The sequence below is a fragment of the Pectinophora gossypiella genome, chromosome 9 (genome assembly GCF_024362695.1).
Source record: "Pectinophora gossypiella chromosome 9, ilPecGoss1.1, whole genome shotgun sequence".
In the NCBI taxonomy this organism is placed as follows: Eukaryota; Metazoa; Arthropoda; class Insecta; order Lepidoptera; family Gelechiidae; genus Pectinophora; species Pectinophora gossypiella.
The window spans coordinates 4,888,874-4,907,384 of record NC_065412.1 but is presented as its reverse complement, the minus strand read 5'-3'; the positions used below and the strand labels follow the sequence as shown (position 1 = coordinate 4,907,384).

Below are 18,511 nucleotides of genomic sequence, written 5' to 3'. Positions count from 1 at the left end.
ATAGCAGTCCCATTAAATTAATATCTGAAATTCGCTGAGCGCGTCATTCTCTATCGCTTTGTCCGCGGGCCGAGCACATCCGCGGAAGGTGGGTAGTGGGTAGCTGAGTAGTTCGATTGGTGGTGCATCAGGACTGGATTTGAAGCTGAGATTGGGCGGAGCGGAGGCTGCGCCGGGCCGCGCCGGGAGCAGTGGCTGTCCGACCGCCGAGCCGAGCGCACGTCGCCGCGCACGCAGCTGCCGGTACGCGCGACACACGCACCCCGCGCGCACACCCCCTGACACCCTGACACAACACCCCCCCCCCCCCCTTGCCCTCACTCCTACAACCCTCTCGCCCCGCGCCCCACCCTTCTAACCTCCAGGTGGATACTTATTGCGCGGTGCACGCGTCCGTCAACCGTTACTTTCAAACAATTAAAACAATACGCAATATGTACTCACCGTAGCCATCGTCCTTCCAGTGATCAAGGATACAGTACCGTGTTATGCATGATGTGTCTCTACCCTCGTTAATGTTGCTTCTGTTAGCGCTTTCCAGTAGTTTAATAACTTTCACAATTTGCGTTACGTAGCGAACGTTCGGACTCTACATTAATTTTGTCTACATTTTTACCGGATTTTGAATCTTTCTAAAGCAAATTATCAAATTACTTAATATTAGTATTACTGTTTATAATTATTTGTAATATTAAACAACGTTTATGATAATTAGCTATAGAACTTATCAACAACGTATATGACTTCCGTCGCAAATGCAAACCTAGTCTACCTTGTTCCGATTGCTCCATGAAAGCTCTTATATTATCCGACGTCGACAAAGCCTCGTTTAATGCATTAGTTTAGTCAACTAAGTAGTGAAACAAACACAGGACTGACAAGTCGCATGTTTAAACTGTTCCGAATAAGCTCCGTCACGCTCGCTCAATTTGGTTAATTGCACAAAGCGGCATATCGAAGGTTATTTGAGCATCTTCCGACTGACGAACTTGACTCACAAGTCAGTTAGAAGGCAGACCCCAATTACTTTTGACGAGGATTTCGAGGTTTCCTGATAATGAACACAGGAACCTTGACAAATTGGGCACAAGCCACGGCTTCCGCGATCAAATCCTTACTTAAGGTTTACTTAAGTAGGTCTGATTTGCTTTATTAACTTCCCTCTTAAATTTCAAGATTTTGACCTTGAGAATAATCGTCTTGAGTATTATAAACGCGTAAGCGCGTAACCCACCTATTCCAAAACAGGTACTTAACTCTTGACACGACTTTAAACTGACAAAAAGCTCTGTGTATCCAGCGTTCTCTTGGCTCAAATCCAATATTTAATACTCCAATCTATTTAACAGCTTTCAACCAATAGCTTGCGACCTGTCTCCAATAAATAAAAGATAAGCTGCAATCAAAGCGAAAAAACGACAGAATATTTCATCAAACTAATTTGCAGCTACTTAAAAGCCGACCTCTCTAATGCTCGCCACGCAACGCTAACTAATAAACAATTCCTCTGGGACAGAGCTCCATTATACTCTTTATAACTCTCTAATCATTATTTATTGAAATATAACCTGTTGCGTCTAAAAGAGCCTACGATGGATCGTACTCGACGTACAATTAAAAATATTCTACCTTATTTTTTCTGACATAGAATTTATTATTTAAGAAAGTGTTTTTATGTCTCTCATTTTGTTTATTGGTCCTTTTGCCTAATGTGGTAGTTTTGGTTTGAGAATTTGATTACACGCGAATGCGAAATTTAATTTTATTAGACACCACATACATTCGACTACTAAATTATAGTACATTTCACAACTAGCGACTCGACGCAACTCTGCCTGGGTGCAATTTTTAGTCTATTATTCTTAGAGAAATTCCGATCAAGGCACGCTAGTACGAAGAAGAGCGAATGTTGACTCTATTTCTCGTTGACTCTTCTACGAGACTGAAAACATAAAATGCAAGCCGCCGCATTGAAACATTTCTTCTATAAATATTATGTGGTTCATCTAATAAAATAATAGCGTACTATCCAAATCCAATCAACGGTATCATGTAGAACGTACATAGGACATATTTATTTTATTTGTGTATTGATTATATTTTTCTTTTACTACGTCATCCAATACCCCTAAAGATAATCTAGATTGTAAGAAATCTCACGTCTATATAGTAGGGCACATCCATATAACGTTCCCCTCTAATCAAAATTAACGATGAAATCCTTTTGTGGTTGTTCCCCTCTTTCACGATCCTTCTTTATCCTCTTTAACCTCATTCCTCAAAAGGAAGACGAATGGAAAGTACTTACACCAATACATTTTCGCCGATTCGGTTTTGAATACACATAAACTTTAATTTGCTCCTGTTTAAACTAAACAGTTTGAATTCTCTCGTCTTTACAAACTTCCTTATTCCAGTTACGCTAAATATTTGTTTAATATTACCGAGTTCATACTGAGCTTAATTGAAATTAATAGTACGAATAGTTAGTGAGAATCTTAGCGTAATCAATGAAGTGCATGTTAGTTGTGCCAGCTGTTTTTCCTTTCATTGGAATATGTTTGCATAAATTGAATTACCGTCTTACTCTTTTTTGTCGCTATATCTTGTTGAGTTCTATCCACGTTCCTTTATTTTATTTATTAAGCTAATATACTTTTATAACGGTAACGTTGTTTGTTTTCTATACAAACAAACATCTAAAGGGATACCCATAACCTTATATTCATTGCTGAAATGAATGTATATATTTCTACGCGACTTATTGTAGATTTGTCTCAGACAGCATTGATAATTTTAGCTAAAATGACTTAAACAAATTAAGTCTTTGTTAATTAATACATGCTCCGCAATCCCAACAGAGTTAAACAAAGGAACAAGTCGGCACAAAAGTAGTCTCGGTATTGTCATCAGAAGATAACTATGAAGAACTCTAAAGTGGGCTTTCCTGGGGTCTTAGCCAAGTTGCAAACGATTTCGAAAAACGACAGTGTAATCGAATAAAACGTATAGGATTGGCATAAGGTGGCATTTCAAATACATTTTATTCGATTACATTATCGCTTTTTGTAGTCGTTTGCAACTTGGCTACTTCGCCAAATGCTAACATGACTTAAACAAAATAAGACTTTATTAATTCATACGTGCGTTCATTAACTCACTTCCGTTCGTTTGCAACTTAGTTAAGTCTGGGGCCTAAGAATGATGATAAGGAACAATTACCATAAGTATAATTACTTAGTTCATTTAAGTTTAACATGCCGTATCAGGCTCCCTGCGACATATCCCCTTGGTTATTTGGGATACGCAGCTTAAAACATTCTAAAGTTATAGGTATATTTAAAAAACATACCAACACAAAAAAATTTTAACCTAAAAAAGTTGTCATTTAAAATCCAATCAACAAATTTTGTATTTACTAAATTAGGTCGAATTGAAATTTGATTTTCTTCTGCCCAATAAGGTAAAAGCTTTTCCGGGTTCTTGTAATGTAATAGCAGTCAGTATTATACTCAATAATCTAAATATTAGCTATATTATGCATAAATAACTATGCATATTATTCATAACGGACTCCAGACACCAGGAGCACCAGGTGACACCAGGTTTGATGGGGTTGGTAATTCACCTCACAATCCACACGATAGAAGAAGAAGATAATGGAATTTAGTTAAATTCTGTTTTAAAAATGCTTGATGTTTTCCAATTCCATGTGAAATAACTCTGTTGGATTTTCCTCTTCTTTTAAAGTGTACGTAACTCATGGAAATCTCTGCCACATTCTTAACTTGTCACTTAACACGTATAACAGACGGGCGGGCGAGAATAAGGCGATTCTCACACTTCCCCCGACGCAGTTGACGGTGAAGAGGTTTTGAGGTCACATCGACTTGTATGTAATCCGCTGATGTCTAACACACGAATACCGCCTCGTGTGAGAATCGCTTAAGTGTCTCCGGCAAAGACCTCTTTAAAAGCAATATCATTTCTATGTCACAAACGACACACAAGTTTCTCACCGATTTCTAGGCAGACACTTCATAAATCCAGGTTTTTATTGTTTGAAACTAGACATACAGCTCGTAATAATACGGATTTATCTGCTAAGGCAGGCAGACGTGTTGTCTTTAATAGTTTGTATCCTGTAAGTATTACCTGTGGCTGTAGTATTAATGTACAGTAGCTGGCTTGAATCAACGCTCGCACTCTGCCAATGTGTTTAATTTTCTCTCCTCTGAAGTGAGGAGCGTTTTCACTAAACTCATATTGTCGTCGACCGCACCAAAGGAGCAGGAACTACTTAGCTTTATTAAACCACTAGGTACTATGTAAGTTATTTATATTTAGCAGAGTGCTTTCGAGAACATTCTTTGTGAAGTACTTCCAACGCTTGTAATATAATTAAAGGACTGTTTAGTTTTCCTCTAAACTATTTTATTTACTGAGCTGGGTTTTTGTAAAGAATCTATAGTAAATTGTTGTCCTATGCAATCACAACAACACTATATCTCCATCATTTCGATTCTCTTGTGTTTTGAATGCGTAAACAGATCAAACGGATAGCTTTTACGAGGACAGTTATCATGTGAATGCTTTGATGGTTTCCATCAACTATCCACTAAAGCGGTGCTAAACTAACGTAAACTAGTAGCGCACCACACAGGTGGAATTCCAAACTTGAAATACCGAGCGAGGTTCGTGCTAATCGTATCTTGGAATATGCAGAGGCAATCAGCTTTCCGCACGAAGCATGAGTGAAGTGGAATCGAGGCAGGAAGCACTGAAATTACCTAACTGAACTTATGCCACCTTAATTAGACTGAAATATGAATTTTCCAGGCCAAGTTCTATGGCATTAATTAGGATTGTTTTTCTCTCTTATGCTTGCTTTATTTCTATTCTATTCTCGTTCGCGTTTAATTTTTTTCGATCTTCTAGCTCTTTCTAGTGTAGTTCATCCGTATTTAATGATACGGCGCAAAACAACTGACTTTAGCTAGGTATTTGATGAAAAAACATTGATGAGGCCCGCTATCCTGAAAACCACTTTTAAAGAAGTCGACTTGCGCAATTATTAATATCGGTTTTGAATTATTAATTTCATGACAATCAAATCAAATGGTTTTGTACTCTAAATTAATCGTTATATATTGCAAAACACAACATCTAACCATATCGTTAACAAAGCCGAAAGATCAACACAACACATGCTATAATGCCCTTATTAATTGGCGTTCTCAAAGTAACCATTCTAAAACTCTGATTTATGTGTTTTATGCTGATTTGTAAGGTTTACGAGTAATATCTCGTGAACCGTGTGCTTGTAAAATTATACTAATTCCTGCTACGCTCATGTATTGTGTTATTCAATAAAATGCCTACTTACTATGATTCTCATCTTGTGCATGTATGGACTTGGAAAATTACTTCGCGCATCGCATCGCAAAAATAACTAAAAACGGAAAAGAGGACCCAGGAACGTGTTTTCTTTTTAAATAACCTTTTTGTTTCGCGTAAATAGTTCCATTAATGTTTTATTTTTAAATTATCAAATAGTTGGTTTGAATTTAAAATGATGTAAGTACGTACCGTATCTAAACTCAGGGAAGATTTAAGTATATTGACAAATTTTAAACGATTCTTAATGTACTTATTTTAAACGATTACGTTTAAGATACAAAAAAGTTTTTGACTGAAACAGTTTCTGAAGACATAAAAACACGATGCACTGTAATATTAGTATGAAAGCGGATCGTGACATATCCTGTGTCGGCGACTAGATACCACGATGGCACCAGTTTATAGTTGTCATTGTTTGAATAGGTATTCGATAAAAAAAATCGAATAAAAATAGGGTTGCTTTACCTAGTCCTGGAACGTTTTGTGTAGGAGGCAATTATGTGTGACTTTTTTTGGGAAATTTACGTCATCGGATACCAACTTGATACCTGGCCTGGCCCATTCGAACTATTGAACGGTTTGATTTTCATCTTGGTAGTCGATGACGTAAATTTCAAATTTTACGCCACTTTTATATTTCACCGTGTGTGTGTGTGTGTGTGTGTGTGTCTCCAGGATAGGCTGAGGCAACCCAACTTTTTTTACACTTCTTGATAACCGTTATCAAATGCCAGGTCTCAAGTCGAATTGAATTCCGCCAGAAAAATGTCACATATATTATTATTACCAACCCTATTTTTTTAATGCCTATTCAAACAGTGACAACTATACTGCTCCCATCGTGGTAGTCGATGACGTAGGGTTTGCTACGGTCCGCTCTCCTACTATAAAATGAAATCAGCTTCACCTCTCTACTCGCGCGAACATAAATATTAGTGTGATTAATACTTGTTTGAAAATCAGAGATTTATTACAAACTGTTAGTCTTTAAAGAGTGTAACGCTCACTCAATCAGCTTTCCGATGTTGCAACCTCATTGGACTAATAAAATTTAAAAAAATTAAGACGTGTTTACGTAATAGACGGTAAAAGTTAATTATTTCATAGATTCTTACGGTAACTGCGGTAGGCCCTAGAAGCACACTAACATCTTTCTTTATTCAAATAAATATCAACTTGGACATCATTTACTGTGAATAAAACTTATGCTAGCTGCACACTGCGCCAAAAAACGAGATAAGTGATGGGTATATTAATCTTTTTTGTAATCATTACTAGACATTGTAGAAAACCTTATGCGTTTCATAATCGGTCATAATTATACTAAGTACGTAAGTGTATTTTTAATAATCACAATTCGATGTGACTTTTAGCAACAAAGACACGATAGTTACAATCCAGGCAAAAAGTCTTTGAGGTTTTCATCAGAATGCGATTTTCAGTATAAGGTGGTGAAATGTATTAGTCACTCAAAACTATTCTATGCCTAATCTGTTTTTGTTAAGATTTTCATCAAAATATTTCTAACGTAAAATATTTTCATTGTATCACGACGATAAATTCAATAAAAGTAGTGTTCCAAACCAAAATAAATTGTACAAACAACATACTCCATACGTTTTATTTTCTCATTCGCGTAAATTATTTTCCCATCTACAAAATGAAATATGTGTTTGTTGTTGGTCAGTAAATATATTTCGGGTTAGTTCCCTGGTTTCATTGTTAGTCCCGTAGACTTTATCTTCTTCCTGTTTTTAGTTCCCTATTTTGGGATCAAAATTTATGATGTTTATGTTTGCTGCTCCATAGTGCCGATGCCCATGCTGAACCCGGATATCGCTGCTTTCTCTTATTTTGGGTCATCTAAACAACTTCATCCAAGTATAGCTCATCAACATCAATTTAAGAGTCACGCTCTTGTCGGTGTAGCATTTTCCATTCCAGTCTATCAAAGGCCAATTCCTTGACTTCCCTATAAGACACGACGTTAACGTTTTCTTTAATCTGTTCCATGTAAGCTCTTCTTGGTCTTCCCCTTCCTCTCTTTCCTTCTAGCTTTTCTTCTATGATTTTTCAAGTATAGCTATAAGTACTAAAATGTGAATTATTATATTATGTTTTACTTATAAGTATTTTTGACTATAAATGAACACCAGCCTATATGATAAATGAGTCACCATTTTGGTTCCTGTGATAAACTGTGTAACTTTTACAATTATTTATAACTTAGTAGAACATTTTTATAAAAGTAGCCGTCATTAGGTCAACGTTAGCAGTTATAAATGCGCATATTTTTTTACCATAATTAATCGTCGAAAGTTTCTTCAAATTGTATCTGTTTACGAAACAATTATGTAGATAATTATCTCGTTGACCTAAGGAATATTTTTACTGGCAAATTCATTGTTATTTCATGTTTGTAAACATATAAAAACACCGTTCGCGTCAACACGAGTAGTCTAATGGATAGGGCTCCATTAATCACATTTGAGGCACTGTGGTGGGAACCATTTGTACATACAAACATTACAAATAATCAAACGTTATCCATAATGTGATTATCAGTTTACATAATTCATTTGTGTTTGTATATTTCTGTTTCATTCGTAACAGAACAGTGATGGATATTGTCTACAAATTAATGTAGGTAAGTAATTTTAGTACATACATTAACAGTTGCTACGAGCGACGGGCTGATCCGTTGTCGCCATAAGTTACATCATATCCATCTTAGGACTTCGTATCAACAATGGCTGTAAGTGGTTTTTGATTACTTGTGCCTCTGCCCTCCCCATTAGGGATTACGAGCGTGATTTTATGTCATCCTTCTAGCATTATCTCGGTTTTTCACAGGGTCCGCGGGTCCGCTTACCTAACCTGAAGATTTGACAGGTCAGGAAGACCTTTTTGTTTTAAAAATAAAAAGCGTGGTCTATGATTATTGGGGTCGGAGTGTAAAGGTTTGTTTTTTGTAAAAAAGGAGAAAATAAAAGGAGTCAAATCATCCCCCTAGCATTATCTCGTTTTTTCACAGGGTCCGCTTACCTAATCTGAAGATTTGACAGGTCCGATTTTTTACAGAAGCTACTGCCTCTATGACCTTGCAACCCGAAGGGAAAACCAGCCTAATACATGCGTGATTTTATGTATTACAGTTATAACAAATCAATTATTGATATGACTGTAATTTGTGGTTTGAAAGCCATGTAGAGATAGTACGGAATAATTACCTGTATTCTGCAATTTAATTGTAGTTGTGTGTCATTTCATGTGCTGTATTGTTTAATGATATATAAACATGAATTTATGCCCGCAATCCTTATGGAAGTGCAAAAAGTCACAGGTCATTACTAATAAACAACAACACAAAAACAACGGCAACAAAATTTAATTTCCTTTGTATTTTAAAGCCATAAAGAGTACACAAACAAACAAGAAGTCGCAGCTACTCTTTGTACTTGTATTCATGATAAGCTCGGTTACCTTTTGTCTCTGACCATTGTAAATAGATTATTATCTGTATCTATTGAGCATAGAAGTGTTTTAAGATTGACGTTGTGAACCCGCGACTTAATTAAATACTGAATTTTGATGTCAAGTTTTACCACAGCCCGGAGACTTCATACAAAACACCTCGTTTTACACAGACTCTACACGTTGACGTTATCGTACACGCACATCTGTATGTGTGACGTTTGACGCCTATACGATTGAACACTAAAGTAAGACCGAGGGAGGGTACACCTAGCTGAGCCGCTGGTGGGGAGCGAAGAATGGCCGCTCTTAACGTAGTATTATTCCTTATTCTATGGTTATACTTTACCTAAAGTATCAAAAGTAAATGGCAAAATGTAGCTAGTTATGTCCACTTCGCGCTTTATAGCTACTTTAGCTAAGCACCTCATTATTTTTTTGTTATTCGTGGGAATATTTTCTTTTTATTTTAGTTTAACGTTTATTTTAATATTGTCTTACCTATTTTGAAGTAAAAACCAAACAGATCTCCGAATTCGTTTTACGAACATAATATTTTGATTCGATATATTGCTATTCTTCATAAATTTATAATATATTATCATGATCAATTTGTGGCCCATATAATAATATATACAAAGCTAATTGAAATATTAAAACCTGCTAAGCACCTGAAAGCTAAGGACGCATTCTCCCAATTAAAAATACAACTATATTAATTAATTAGTCTGTTCGTAAAAACAGAAAACCTGATTGTATTTCTGTCAATCCCACTCGACACTCGCGGGATTTCAATTGCTCTTTTAAAAGCAAAGCGGTTCGCGTCGAAAAACGAGGTGACGATAATATTTGATGAAAACGTTTTTTACAAACAGCAGTACCAACATGTTTGGAAAAGTTATTGATTTTTACTGTTAAAGTTCAAACACTGTCGTACATATAAACAACATTGCATAATTTGTTTTTGTAACCAGTCATTCTTGGTTAAGGACGTAAAGAAAAATAAATTTGAAATTCTGGTGTAATACACTGACTAATCTACGTAAAAATCACTTAAATTGTACACTTACACACCAACGTAACTAGTACTTTGCTGGATAAAGATTATGAAAAACTGATATTGAGATCAGCTCATCAAGTGCTTATCATCCCGGGAATATCTCAGGTACTTAGTTGCAGTTTATCAAACCTGTTAACAGTACCTAGTATAACACAAACTAACGACTACTTACATAAACAATCCACATGCGCCCCACAGCTAGGCACACATTGACAATGAACCATCTACTGCCTAGTTTGGTTCATGAAAGAAAAATTTGTACCTAATAAATTAATTTAAAGCTTTTTGATCATATTATTATACTGATTCCACATAATCTCACTTTGAACGAAGACTGCCTTTGATGTCAAAAATTAATACATGTCTGAGAAAACATAAAAGGATGTAAAATAATCATTAATCGTTGGCCAGAAAATATAAAACATAACATTCGACGTTATTTATAAAAAATAACAGAGGAAGCTTTTTCACGGAAAACAACAGCGGTTGATTTCCGTGAAAAACATCCACTTGCTTTTGCTCGAATTTCTGAATAAAATGATACGAGTAGGCTTTTACGTCAATAATTTTCGAAATCGTTTCCAAATTAGTGATTGGATCTCAAATTTTTATCACGGGTGATCTTGACGAGAAATACGTTTCTTGTATTGGGCTGGTTTTCCTTCGCGGGGCAGATAGGCAGTCGATTTTGTTAAAATAAACCGGACCGGATCTTTAGGTTATGTATGCGGACCTTGTGAAACGGGATATCGTTAAAGGGAGATAATGAGGCTTGTACAGTCTCATCTAATAAACTCACGCTTAGTACTCACGCAATAGAGAGCACAGCAGAGCAACAAGCAATCAGAAAGCAACTTACAGCTGTTTTTGATCCGATGTTTTTATGAGTGCAGCCCATCGTCCATCATGTTGAAAGGGACACATTTTATGGACCCATATAACAGGAATCTGCAGGTGCAACTGTTTACCCCGATGCTTTCGGACACGAGTGGTGTCTGTCTGTCCACAGAGTACCTACTTTTAACCGAGTAGAAACCGAGTTTTGTAACCTTATACAAACAAATGTACATAAAGCAAATGTTATTTTCTAACCAGTGCTATTGGATTCTTGTGGAATGGGATATTTTGTGTTGTAGTATATTCGTTTGAGGTGGTATATTTTAATAGGGTGGTATATTTTTGTGGAACGGTATAATTTCATGGGGAAGTATATTTATGTAGAAACAATTCTCTGGTCTGCGTACGACAGTTTTGACGAATGAGGGTAAAAACTAGAAGCTCAAACGTAGGCGGCAGCGCTTGAGTGTTCCTAAATTTTGACAGTTCTCCACAATGTCAGGTAAAATTCGTGATAAATTCGTTACAAGATGCGCCGACGCTTTTTACAGAGTTTGGTTGTCTATTTGTTGTACGAGGTCTATGTTATTTACAAAATATATATTATTTTGTTTTTCTCACATTCTTTAAAATCCGCCCTCACCTTTCCGAGTATTGGATCAAGTATCATATTAAGTTACAAGAATTTATTTTATATCCATTCCCACTACAAAGTTTTTTTTCTGAATTTCCAAAAAAACATGTTTATGAAATCGAGATAAAAGACGCGACAATATCAACTTTTTTATGAAAATATTTATGATTTTTTAGTACTAATCGAAATAAGTGCACTACTAATGTAAACATGATTAACGTTTACCTAACAAACACATCCAGTTAGCAAATAAAGCCTTTGGAAACTGAAATTCCAATTCACAGTATTTATATTCACAAGGGGGTTTACTTTTCATTGTTCCATGAGAGACGTAAATACTTAATTAGGGGTTCAGTCACGTCCTTTTTCAGGCCGCACAATATTAATATTTGAATAAGGCTCTCTTTAAAACAAAAAGGGCTTTAAGCACACAGGTTAGAAACCTTTTGACGGAGCCTCGTGTGTAAGTGGCATATGAAACGGCGTAATTAGGTAGCTGTCTTAAAAAGAGTGCTAAATTATTCAGGCAGACGCCTTTGTATGCAGCCCCGGTTAGATAGGCTCCTGTACTTTAAAGTCTGCAGAATAGCTGTTCTTTAATATTAAATCATAGGTTAACACGTTCTACACAGGTCAGGGACTAGGAGAATACTGTTTATAGTTAGGTATCGCTGAACCCTGGCCTTTTTTATTATCTTTCTTACACGTAGGCCTTATTAACAGAGATATCGTAATGATCTGGGGGGTAAAAAAGGTCCACATCGAAGCTATTCATCTAAAAAAGCAATATTGCTATCTGACACTTAAGTACTTTTATATGTGCAAATGTCAAATTGCAATATTGCTTTTTTAGATGAATTGCTTCGTCGTGGCCTTATTAAAACCACTGCTGGTATACATTTCATCACGTCTAAGTTGGCTCAAAAACGAAACCTGCAACATTACTCTATGAGTGACTTTCATAATAAGGGTTTATTATGCAAAAACTCACTTCCGACTTCTCAAGCCGCTGTACCTAAACGTAACTTAATACTAACACGTAGAAGAACCCACTTGTTTATCAAATAAGAAAAGGGTTTATTGAAAGTAATAATTTTATAGACAGCGACCCAACCCAACTTTGTTCGATAATCACAACGACGTAAAAAGGTAAAGCTCTCCCCTTCTCGGGATAAAACTTATACTTACTTATATCAAATAATCTTTCCTTATCTACAAATAACAGATAATAGTTTTAAATCTCTGCTTTATTACCTTTTTATGTCGCAGCCATTTTGTATGTAGACAAAGAAAGAGGAGAGTAATACGTTAAAATATATTTTTATTCTGAGAGGGTTTAAATGCTATAAACCTATGGTCCATTAAATTAACAGATATACCGCTCCTTTTTAGGTAACTTGTATAACATCATCTCTGTCTTATTCACCAGATTTTTTATTATTTTTTGACGTTAGATATCATATGACAGGTCTTTACAAAACATTTTGAGGTTGTTAACATCATATTCACAGAAATTAAATTAAAAAAGTGTACTACAAAAATAAACCTGCATTTTAAATTCTGCATAATTATACTTACGTAGCCTCAAAGCATCCTCTTCACAACACTGAAAGTTTCATGAAACTACGCGGAACTTAAAAACTTTATTAAAGTTGTTTTCAAGTAGCTAAGGAAAGATGTATTAAAATACTTCTAAACATCGTTTCAATTTCATACTCAACCATCATTCTATAAAATAAACGTTACATTATAATGGAACTTATAACTTACGAGACTAAGAGATGTATTTTAAGGATACAAAAGAATTTCGTAAAATCTGTTAAGGAAATCAAGTTGTCTTCTCATTAGTTGCGGCCCAACCTTAAATGGGTGGGGTTACTGGCTTAAATTTATATTTTTTTTAATTATTAATTTATTGTTGGTTTTATAGACAAGTTTTTTTTTATTAGTAGTAGCCAGGGGAAAGAGTCGAAGAGAATTCGTACTAATGGTAGCGGTCGCTTTCCGTCGCACATGGTTGGTTAGGCTGCGCCGTAGAATGGAACATGCTGGAATGAGCCGGCACAGCCGAGCGTACTCGTTGCTCTATATCGATACATCGCTTCAAAGAACACTGGATAGATTGCATGGCCGTGCAGCTACATGTATTCAAGTTTCTGGAACTGGAATTCTGCCGTTATTCGAGCACAAGAGCTTAGTTCTTGATTCAATATGACTCCTTTGTACCCGCAGTCCATTTTGATTTAAGCATATCCTCCTGCGGGAGTTAACTTTGAGTCTAATGACCGATACATAGTAAGACGTTATTTATTACCACCACGGGTATAATTCTCTATTTGCCAAATAAGAAGTCATGTAGTATAATAATGTATTTAATTCAAGAAAGATTTCAGTTACTACTACTAAATGTAATGTGTGTGTGTTTGTAATTACGAATCTAAGTTACATGTATAATAGTATGTGTTAGATAAGAGTATGTATGCATTTATGGACTGCAGTACACAATACAAAGAGACACTAAAACAAAGAGTATCATCACGTCGTTTTCTCTCATAAAATAAGGGCACATATAATATGAAGGGTAACGTGATACTGGAAATAGATGGCATTAGCTCGTAACAAGCCTAATAAAACATAAAATCTTGCTATTTTCTCGGCTGGAGCATGAACGAGCAAGCCGTAAAATTAGCCAACATGACACTACCACATATAACAAGATTGCGTGTGATGGATAAGGTAGCAACTTTACGCTCGGGTAAAAAGCCAAGACCCATCTCAAGCATTTTGCCCACGTATTAATGATAATCATATCATTTATTGCATTATTTCATGTATTTCAAAGTTTACGAGAGAGATCCTCACTCATGTAATCCCTTTTGGTGGCAGACTAGCCGTCAGATGTGAACTTGCAGCCAAACATGGTATTGAAATCTTATGAATCATACGACAGTTTGCATGCCTGTCGCTAGCCACATCAGAAATTCAGAACCTACCACAACATCGACCCGGGATCGACATATAGGAGTCATACCGTTGTCGGATGCGGCTCAAACTTCATGATGACGTCGCCCGTATAGTCAAGTACATCACGTAGGGAAGAACATAATTGATTACTTAGTTGTCTAGAGAAATGTGAAAGTACAGGAGGGTTAAAAGTGTCACATCGAGCAATTCATCAAAACAGCAATTTGACATTTGCGCATGTAAAAGTAAGTGCGCAATGCACACAAATTTAATTTCAAATAACAATATAGCTTTATTAGATAAATTGCTTTGATGTGGCCTTTTTAACCCCCCCGGGTAGGCACAATTTGATACGCGAAATGCAGGTAAAATTTAAGCTGAAAACAGACCAAAATTCTTCCGCAGTTTGGTATGGAATTGCGTCGCAGTAATAACTTTAATCTACTGCCCAAATAATATAATTATCGAATGAAAAGCAATGTTACATCAAATATTGACCTTTAGCTCACAGCCAACTCGTGCACTCTGACATATGTCCTAAAATTCGATTTGGTTGGCATATTCGCTTCTCTGTGGGCTGGACAATTACACTGCAGTGGTTCAACCGAGTCGGGATGAAGCACGCTTTTAGGAAATTATCAGATGGATGGACGGTCAGATAAATTCGCGCCATAAAGGGTCTTTTACAATTTTGGGACGGAGCCCAAAAACAATTTCGTGACTTATTGTGGATTAGCTTAGCCGCAACTTTGTCCGCATAGACTTCGTTCAGTTATAGACGTAAATAAAAAAATAGGAAATCATTCCTGGATTTCGACCTATCTCAGTGCTTCTAGTTTCATGTCTCGCGGCAATCATGGTATTTCCCACATATTTCCGAATACAAACAAGTTATACATAGATAGCTTGTAAAATACCTATCGTACATTTATTATATACCACTTTTCATCGACATCAGTCCAGTAAGAAAGAGTTACTCCCGCTTTCATAATATAATATTATGTAATGTGGATTTTCTTCGGATCAAAGTCCGAAATCATACTTACCCTTTTTTACGTGACTTATTGCGGTCTTGCGTCAGATGGCATTCACTACTTAGCTGAATAAACTAAAACTCTGTTATTTACAAATTACTATTAGATATAAGTACATGCTATTACTATAGAGTCTTTCCTGCAGACAAACTATTTAAACAGTTTTGCAGGGCATTGATAAATTGTGTATATTTAGTATTAAGATTTAGTAAATAAATAAATATTTTTATTATTTAAAGGACAGTATCGTTAACCAAAGCCTGGTCACCCCGCGAAGTTACAGCATTATTCACCGTTTACCGACGCCGTTCGTCTTTTCATTAGCGTGAACGCCTTTCCTATTCTATTAACGCTATTCCCTCCTTTAAAAGCCAAACAAATTGCATCTCCACGAACTTTAGTTTATTGAAAGAAAAAGTTGACTTTCGACAAAATTAAACGACTTCTCATTTTCTTTTGAAAAATATCTACGACGTGACTTATTGTAGATTTGCCGCAGATGGCATTAACTACTTGGCCGGACAAATGGGGTGCAATCTCACTCAAGGGCAAAATTTAAGACAACAGGCCTGAGGGTGCCCAGTTGGTCGACCCTAGTGGGTCGATAGCGATTATAAGCGCTGAATGAGGGAAATCGTCGACCACGCCGGCGGGGTCGGTATCGGGGTTCTGAAGTGTTTGGGGTCGCGAGCTGATTGGCTGCTTCTATGGCTAGAGTAATCGGGTCGTCGGGATCGTATCTTACGTCCTTCGGACGCCGATACTTTTCAGTACCGTCCCTAAGAGGAATATATTCGGATGAAGGTATGTAACGTGTGCAATGTTTTCTTTACAGAAATTAAAAGCATTTTTGTTTCTTTTTTTATAGCAAAAATGCACGTGAAATTCCCGCCGTTGAAACGCTCCCGACACCGCCTTTGCATACTTACTACATACCTAGTCATACACATGACTGACTTGTTTATTTATTTTGTTTGAGCACTCGTGATAATTATAATAAAGGCACCATCCGTCTACTTGAGTAAAAATGCCTTCCGACTTCCGGCAACAAAGTGACATCAATATTATTGTTGTGATTACAGTAATGACGGACGATAGTTGTCGTACGTTTATTCAGACGGATTGGTAAACATTTGGAATTGATTCAAGGTTCGATTTCCGAACTCTCCGATAAGAATACTGTCAATAATCTTTTTGAGACAGTCCCTAATTTGACTAGAACATACAAAATAAAGACAATTATAGCGACAAACACTTCAGAACCCCGTCGGCGTGGTCGACGATTTCCCTCAGCCCTTATCGCTATCGGTACACTAGAGTCGATTAATTCTTTCAAATTATCCTCTGAGGCGAAGCCCTGAGCCGAGGTTCGCCTTAAATGTTGTACCGGGTGAAAGCCGTCAGCGATACCCATTGGTCCGTCCAAGTAGTTAATGTCATTTGCGGCAAATCTATAATACATCACGTCAAATAAAAAGTGATTATATTGTTTCGAATGGCTCGATAAATCATTTCATATGCTTAACCTATTTTTCATCATACATTCTATCATACGGGCGGGAAAAAACATACTTTGATAACTTTTATGCTTTTACGAGTATTTTAGTAAATATGTTTAGGTATATCGTCGACTTACGATGGGAACCATGTAAGGACCTTTTCGCAAAATCACATTCGGATGTTATTAGTGTTAACAATACCTCGCGATAAACACACTAATTTCAATCCAGGTTTTGTAGTCTCAATTTTTGCCCGGATAATAAATTTATTGAAAGAAAACGCAGTTTACTTGATGAAAATCACATTAGATTTGTCTTATATAAAGACCATAATAGTAGTAGTGACTTTGGTTTTATATATATAAACCGACTTCATTTTAAGTCAATAAATTGTACCCAGCAAAGTTTATCCAACAAAATGAAATATCCGTGGGCCGGAGCCGGCAGATTCCAAACAATCCTTCTTTTATTACAACCCGCTTTGACAACTTCCGATTGCTATTATTTCATGCCGATCCATAGATTTACTGCCCCAGGCGTATTCCGACTTCTTTTTGTTTCGTAGCCGTAGCAACAGGCTTCCAGGCTTCGAACTTATTTTTTTAACCACAAATAAAATAGGACATCAGGTGACGCCACGGTCCCCACAGAATTCAGTCGAAACCTACAAAAACAAAGCTTGTGTAGGAAAAGTCCTAGGAAATAGACAACTCTAGTACGGTGTTTTAAAACCAAATTGAAACTAAAATTAAAATCACACGTTTACATTTTGCTAGAATGATATTCAAGGCTTAAGCCGCGTAGAATGTGGTTAGTTTTATACCTTTTGTTCGGGCACATTTTAAAATTCCGGAAAAAACCACATGCGACACAAACATTTTGACGGGGGATTACACAGTTACCACAACCACCACAACTGTTATTGTGGTAACATTCACAGTGACGTTCTTATTATCATAACATAGCATAGCATCACGCCTGTATCCCAGAAGGCAGAGGTGTATATGACATCTTCACGTCACACATCGTGAAATATGACCATTTCATGAAATGATCGAGCACATCATGAAATGATCAATTCTGATATCTGGCCACGACATATTTACACTCACTCCTCGCCAGCCAAGTAATAGGGCGCGAGCCTACTACCATTTACTAGGCTCAGACTCTAGAACCACGTGATATCAATTCATCATCATCGTCAATTTAAGAGCCACGCTCTTGTCGGTGCAGTATTTTCCACGCTGAAAAATAGGGCAGTGGTTTCTCTCTTGCCAATTATAAAAGTGATAAAGTGATAGTGGTAGTGAGTGTTATATAATAGTGATATCAATTATCTATGATCCAAACATGACTTCAGACTGATAAAATCGAATTTAGTGGTTTAAATCCCGAGCTGGGAATCAAACCCGTGACGCTAGTCGTAGCGTGAACACGTGACTTAATGTCGATTAAGTCACGTGTTTTCCGAACAAGGCTATCACAGATTATGCATTATTATGCTACATTCTTTACACGAGTAGAAGTATTACATGCTAATGCATTATTTAGTAATTATCTCCCCATACTGTGCCAAATTGTACTGTATTTTTCTTTCTTTTTATTTTTT

General features: G+C 36.5%; 1 protein-coding gene across 1 annotated transcript in view; it reads left to right on the top strand.

The window, feature by feature from the left end:
- Positions 1–206: 206 nt before the first annotated feature.
- LOC126369326 (uncharacterized) overlaps positions 207–18,511 on the top strand; it is a 61,055-nt gene continuing 42,750 nt past the window's right edge. Inside the window, exon 1 of the mRNA XM_050013654.1 lies at positions 207–243. The gene's annotated coding sequence lies outside the window, so the exon portion shown is untranslated. The remainder of the gene's footprint in view (positions 244–18,511) is intronic.